The following is a 7,460-nucleotide window of genomic DNA, read 5'->3' on the forward strand; positions in this document are numbered from 1 at the left end:
GACTGAAGTTGTCAAGGACTTCATTCTTCTTGGATCAACCACCAACACTCATGGAAGCAGCAGTCAAGAAATCAAACAATGTATTGCATTAGGCAAACCTGCTGCACAAGACCTTTTTAAAGTGTTGTAGAGCAAAGATGTCAGCTTGAGGACTAAGATGCACCTGACTCAAACCATGGTATTTTCAATAACCTCATATGCATGCAAAAGGTGGACAGTGAATAAGGAAGAACATAGAAGAATTGAGGCTTTTGAGTTATGGTGTTGGAGGAGAATATTGAAAGTGCCATAGGCTGCCAAAAGAACAAATAGATCTGTGTTGGAAGAAGTACAGCCAGAGTGTTCCTTGATGGCCAAACCTCGTCTCTCATACTTCAGACATATTGTCAGGAGGGACCAGTCAGTGGAGAAGGATATCATGTTTGGTAAGATGGAAGGTCAGAGAAAAAGAGGACAACCCACAGTGAGATGGATTGGCAAAGTGGCAGCATCAATGGGCTTAAGCATGACAACAATTATGAGATTGGCCCAGGATTGGGCAGTGTTTCATTCTGCTGTGCATAGGGTTGCTATGAATCGGTACCAACTCGATGGCACCTAACAACAAGAAGTGAGCAAGTTTCAGAGTCTCTTCTGACATCCATTTTGGTCTTTTTCTTCTTCCTTGTCTTTGTAATGACCTTTTGCTTTCTTCCTGTATGATGTTCTTGATGTCATCCCACAACTCTTCTGGTCTTCAGTCATTAGTGTCTAATGCATCAAATCTGTTCTTGAGATGATCTCTAAATTCAGGTGGGATATAATCAAGATCACATTTTGACTTTGTGGAATTGTTTTAATTTTCTTCAACTTTAGCCTGAACTTGCATATGAGTAATTGATAGTCTGTTCCACAGTCTGCTCCTGGCCTTGTTTTGGCTGATGATATGGAGCTTTTCTATTGTCTCTTTCCACAGATATAGTCAATTGGATTTCTGTGTATTCTATCTGGTGAAGTCATGTTTAAAGGTGTCTTTTACATTGTCTTAAAAAGGTATTTGCAATAAAGAAGTTATTGGTCTTGCAAAATTCTATCATGAGATCTCTAGCATCATTTCTATTACCAGGGCCATATTTGCTACCATCTTTTCACAGATGTAGTCAGTTTGAATTCTGTGTATTCCATCTGGTGAGGTCCAAAAGAGTATGCGTTAATAAAGAGTTTAAGCATTCAAGAAGCCCCCATTATTCTGTGGCTCCAGTCCCCATTCCAAGGAGCTCTGGTAGCATAGTGGTTACGAATCAGGCTGTGAACCACAAGGTCAGCAATGCGAAACTAACAGCTGTTCCACGGGAGAAAGATGAGGTGTTCTTCTCCCATAAAGATTTACAGCCTCGGAAAGCCTGTATAGGGTCGCTATATGTCAGAACCGACTCCTTGGCACATAAAAACAACAACACCAACAAGTCCCCATTCCTGGTGACAAGTGAACCTTGGTGGGGTTTTCCAAGGGCTGCTGTACCTACCACAAACTGTGTTCAAGAAGAACAGAAATGTGTTACCTCAAAGTTCTGGAGGCTGGGAGTCTGAAATCAGGGAATCAGCCCAGTAGATTCCCTCTGAGGGTTCTGAGGGAAAATCTATTCCATGCCTCGTGCCTAGTTCCTAGTGATAGCTTTGGTGGTCCTTGTCACCATCTTCACATGGCAATCTTTCCTCTGTGTCTGTCCCTGTACCATCTTTCTTTTATAAGGGCACCACTCATATCAGATTTTTGTTGTTGTTGTTATGTGCCGTCGAGTTGGTTCCAACCCATAGCAACCCTGTACAGGGTTTCCGAGGGTGTAAATCTTTACAGGAGTAGAACACCTCATCTTTCTCCCGCGGAGCAGCTGGTAGTTTCGAACCGCTGACCTTAAGGTTCGCAGCCCGATTCGTAACCACTACGCTACCAGAGCTTACGTTATTCCAATGTGACTTCAGGGTAACTTAATTGATAACATATTCAAAGATCCTAGTTCCAACCAATGTTATGTTAAAGTTCATTCACAGTGATTCAACATATCCTTTTAGGGAAAGAGAATTTAACAACCACTTCCAAGGTGAAACTTACATTCTGGGGGAAAAAACCTACAAATCTGCCTGGTCATTATGATCAGAATGACTTAATGACATGTAACAACAACAACATATATTGTATATGTATGTGCATATATAACTACCCCGTTAACTATTGTACAGCTCTGACTACTGCTGACCCTAAGTGTGTCACAATACAACTGGGCTTCATAGGGTTTTAATAGCTACATTTTGGGAAGTAGATCTTCAGGCCTTTCTTTGGAAGCATGTCTGGGTAGATCTGAAGCTCCAAATTTTCAGTTAGCAGTTGCGTTCTTAACCATTTGAGCCACCATGGACATCTATCTATGTCTCTACCTACAGTAATGTGTGTGTGTGTGTATACACACACACACACACACACACACACATGCGTCTCCAGATGCTAAACACTGCACTGCAAACCAAAGTCCACCAGCTGCTCTGTGTTGGTTTCTGCTCCTGGGAAGATTTGAAACCTTGAACCCTATACAGGGTTGCTATGCGTCAGAACCCACTGAATGGTACTTAGCATCAACATTCTTGCTTCCAAACCCTCAGGGCATCTCCATTATCACAGGACAAGATCTAAATCCAGACACTGGGATTGACTTTCCTTCTTTGCTTCACCCATTCCAGTACTCCCTCCCCACGCAGTCTGGGCTCCACTAACACCTAACACTTTGCCATTTCCCAAACAGGTCAAGAATTGGCACCCTTAGCCGTCTTGGCACATGCCTTCCTCAGCCAGGTGCCTTACTTTTGCCTCTCCACCTCAACTACTTTGGCTTACCAGGCAATTCAGTAGAATAGCATAACCCTCTGAAAAGACATCTTCGGGCACCGGGCAAGAACGTGAGTCACTTCCTTGTCTGTCCTCCCACTGCTTTGTGTACATGCCTCTACTACGATATGTATTCCATTCGTTTATGGTTTGAACCCTCCCCCCACCCCCCACACACACACACCTCCACCCATACATGAGCTGTGAGTTCCTACAGGAAGGAGCTGGTTACTTCTCATCTTACCAGCAACCTTGCAGGGCACTCACGGGAGGAAGTTGGGGCTGATAAGGGTCCAGGCCAAAAGTGGCTGGGTGTGGGGAGGGGTCCCCAGGTTCTCTGGCCGCCTAGTGAGGATGGTGCTAGTTGAATCAAGTTCAGGAGCCACCCCTCTTGGGTGATTTTATCTTGCCCCCTCCAGAGGGGGATCAAAGACACAAGTCGGTGCGCACTACCCTATACAAGGGGAGCCCGGCTGATGACTAAACAAAAGCCTCGAGTTAACCGTTGTCGGGAGAGAATTGCAGAAGCTCTCGACAGCAAATTAGCCATTTAAAGCCAAGCGCAGTGGCTTTCGGAGATTAAATGCCTTATAGATTTGCTAAACGAGAGGCGAGTCAAAGAAAAGGTAGACGGATCACTGGTACCCTTCGGGCAGCGGGGTGGGCGGGGGACGCATAGTAGCCTTCGCGCAATCACTAGAGGCTTCAATGCGAGACACGCGGGCCTAATTTTTCATTTGCAATCAAGGCCACGTCCCCCTCCCTCGCTCCCCCTTTCTTGTAGCCCCAGAAACACGGGGCCTTCCTCGGGTTCCTTTCACAGGCCGCATTGCCGAGAGAAGGGAAAATTATCCCGAGATAATAGTGCTGATTATGGGACGGCAAGTGGCTGGGTAGAGCTGCAGGCGCCTACAGATGAGGAGCGGGAGAGGCTGGTGGTGTGCCGGGGCCCCGGGGATGTGAGGCACTGAGCCCAGGCCTCTGAGCGCCCCCCGCACTCTGGCCCCACCAGAACTGCAGGCGGGGTTCTCTCTCCTTTGCCCTCAACGAATGCCTAACTCCAGAGACGGCTTTAAGGCTGCTTGGAAATTCTCTTTCTCTTCAATTCATCCCAACCCTTCTTTTTTTAATGAACAAAGACGATTCCAGAATGCAAAGAATTCAGAGAAGGCCGGGAGGAGGGAGGGGAACGATGTTTGGCAGGGTGGTGGTAAGGGGAGGCTGGGTTTGATTAGAGGAGCCAGATTCAGGACCTGAGTCTCAATCCCTGCACCTACTGTAAAGTCCAGTGTGAGTCCAGGTAAATCAGTGCCTACCACCCTTGGACTTCAACATCCACAACTCAGAAGCAGGTAGAACCAAGCTCCTATTTTCTGCCTCACAGCCTGGTGTGGAGAAGGTTAAAAAGTCTTTTATGCTCTGAAGAAATCTGGGAAGGGAACTGAGTGGTTTTCAATCTCAGCTAAAAAGGATTCTAAAGAAAATTAACTCTAGTTGCAATTTGAGGGACCTAAAAAAAGAATTATCACAGAGGGGAGTTGTTAAAACATGAAATTGTTACAACAGGAGGTTACAAAACCTCCTTTTCTTTAACACTTTGAAGAATAACAGCCATGTATTATTCTGGGAAGACTGTGTACAGTGCTTCCTCAGAGGTGGGACCCAGAAATCTGCTGCCCTCTGAGCTTCCCAATTTGACTTAATTAGATCATCTATTTATCTGGCCCCTTCTATAGGTCTGGCGTTTCACCTGTGGACACTTTTTATATTCAGGCAGGTTGTATATGATGCTTCATTTCATCTTTGTTTCAAGCTTGGGGATGGGGTGGGGTGGGGAGGGAGGAATGTGCTTCCAACTCATGGGGACCTATAGGGTTTTCTTGCCTGTAACCTTTATGAGAAGTCCTAGTGTGGTGCTATAGGAAAAGCACTGGACTGCTAGCCAGAAGGTCGGTGGTTTAAACCCACCAGTCACTCCTTGGAAACCCTATACAGGGCCACTATGAGTTGGAACCAACTGGATGGCATTGAACTATAACAGCAGTCTTTATGAAAGCAAATTGTTAAGTCTTGTCTTCCATGACACCAGAGGATGGATTTGAACCACCTATCTTTAGTGGTTGAGCACAAACGATTTGGATGTCTTAACCTAAAACAAGTACAGGAAAGGTTGGTGGCATCAAGGTACATGGGATTCCAATCCACTGCTTTGAAAAGCCACACTCGTTCTAAGGCACATGTCTTTCTTGCTAGAACAAGGCAGTAGGGAGGTAAAGAGGATGAATCTCCCTGCTCCTCCTGCCCCCTTGAAGGAACTTCATTCCTAATGAAGGAGAGATAAGTCCAACGTACACTCGTTAGAGTTGTTGAGTCAGTTCTCACTCATAGCAAACCCGTATAAGATTTCTGAAGAGCAGCCAGTGGGTTTGAACCGCCGGCCTTGTGATACAAACTGACCTTGCAGACCAGTGCTTTATCCTACAGCACCACACCAGACCTCCTGAGTGCATCCTGTTGTTGTTGTTGTTGTTGTTGTTGTTGTTGTTGTTAAGTGCCATGGAGTTGGTTCCGACTCATAGCGACCCTGTACAGGGTTTCTGAGGCTGTAAATCTTTACGGGAGCAGAATGCCTCATCTTTCTCCCTCGCAACAGCTGATAGTTTCGAACTGCTGACCTTGCAGTTCGCAGCCTAATTCGTAAGTGAGTGACTTCTTTTTCAAGGGTTGCTGCAGAGCCCTGGGCTAGGGCAGTGGACCTGAGGGAGGGTCTCTCAGATTCTCAGTGCTTGGGAGGCCAAACTTGGGACTTCAGAGACTATAGTGCTGGTGGCAGCCCTTGTGATCAAATATTCCCTTTCTTTTTCAGGCTTGGAGAATTTCTGCCACAGGGCCATGTGCTTCCTGACGTTGTACTGGTACAGGGCATTAAGTCTTGGCAAGAAAGGATGGACTTCAGACTTCAAGGACCAGGAAGGGAGTGGCTGGGCCCTGGGGATCCCAGAGCCCCACTAATGGCCCAAGGAACTTCATGTGTCTCCATGGCTGTGCAGGTCCAGGTCCATACCCCAACCCCTCCAACATCATCCAGAGGGAGAAGCTCTCACCGGAACAAGGGCTGGAATGCCCCTGGGTGCTGGCTGAATGGGATCCTCAGGCCAAGTGCCCAGAGACACAGCTGCAGATAAACAAAAAGACATGGGCAGTTGAGCCAGAGGCAAATAGCACCCATACCACCTGCTGACTTTGCACCTTTGAGCACATTTGATCTTTTATCCTCAGATTCCTCCATCCCAGGAGTCTCCTCACTGTTGTAAGTTGGTTTCAGCCCACAGCAACACTGCATAGGGTTTCCGAGGAGCAGCTGGTAAGCTTGAATCTCTGACTTTGCAGTTCAAACGGACTTTGCAGTCCAGTGTATTAACCTGCAGAGCCACTGCAGGCCTCCTTATTCCTGGGCAAACCAGGATGGTTGGGTACCACAGGTGAGCACTCATCTCTGAGAGCCAGCAGTGGGGCCCAGATTCCATCACAATTACAGGTGCTTACTTATACTGCTATGGGCTTGAACACCTTCCCTTCCTCCCTTCTGCTTTCCCTTCCCATCCTTTCTACCTCCCCTCAAGGTCTATGATTACCCAGTAAGCAGGTAAGCACAGAATTACTTGTCCTTGCTTACTACTCTGTAGTGAACAGTTTGACAGGCATGGGGAAAACATGTGAAACCACTCACTACAGATTAGTAAACAAGCACAAGTAAGCCTGTGCTTACCTTGCTTACTGGGCACTCTGTCCTTGTCAGGGATTGTAAATATGAAACGGGGCTTTGATTCTGTAGGAAGGTGCTATGGGGTTGGGAGAGAGAATCATGACAGCCATGCCTAGAAGCAGAATCTTGGATGTGGTAGGCCAGTGTGAACCTGCTCACTACAGATTAGTAAGTAAGCCCGTGCTTACTTTGCTTATTGGGTAATCAGACACTGCTTCCCCTTTTCTGCTCTCCTTTGCTCCACACTGTCCCAGCTTCCTACCATCCGTTTTTCTTCCTTCTCTCTCTTATTTTATTTTTTAGCCTAAACTCCCTTCTTTTCCTCTCTCCCCTAATATTCCCACCTTATACACACACACACACACACACACACACACACACACACACACACCTGTGGAGGGAGGCATCAGCGTCTGCCATTAAAGGATGGCAGAATTTCTGTCACAGTGCCAGGCTCTGGTGGTCCAGAGGTCCCCCACCCTAACCGTGTTACTTATTCATATAAAAGGCTCTTGCTGGAAGGCGTTGAAACACGGGAATACCATGTAAAAAGCCTGAGTCCCCGTCCTCCCAATATGGGTTTAAATGGCTGTTAATTTCACGTGCCCTTTCCTAGAGAGTTATACAAAGTAGGCCTCTCCATCTGGGAGCCTGAGAGTGTGGAGGCTGGAGAACAGGCAAGGCCTCAGGTGAGGGAGGGGTGGACACAAGCAGACATGTGTGGGCACATGCTAGCACAGGGCTGATTGACAAGAGCCAGGAACAAAGCTCCTGGACTCAGTCAGTCAGTCTCCCTACAAACAGTTCTGAAAGGCAATTCAGTGGGAGTGGGAG

Source organism: Chrysochloris asiatica, unplaced genomic scaffold (assembly GCF_000296735.1).
Source record: "Chrysochloris asiatica unplaced genomic scaffold, ChrAsi1.0 scaffold00008, whole genome shotgun sequence".
NCBI lineage: Eukaryota > Metazoa > Chordata > Mammalia > Afrosoricida > Chrysochloridae > Chrysochloris > Chrysochloris asiatica.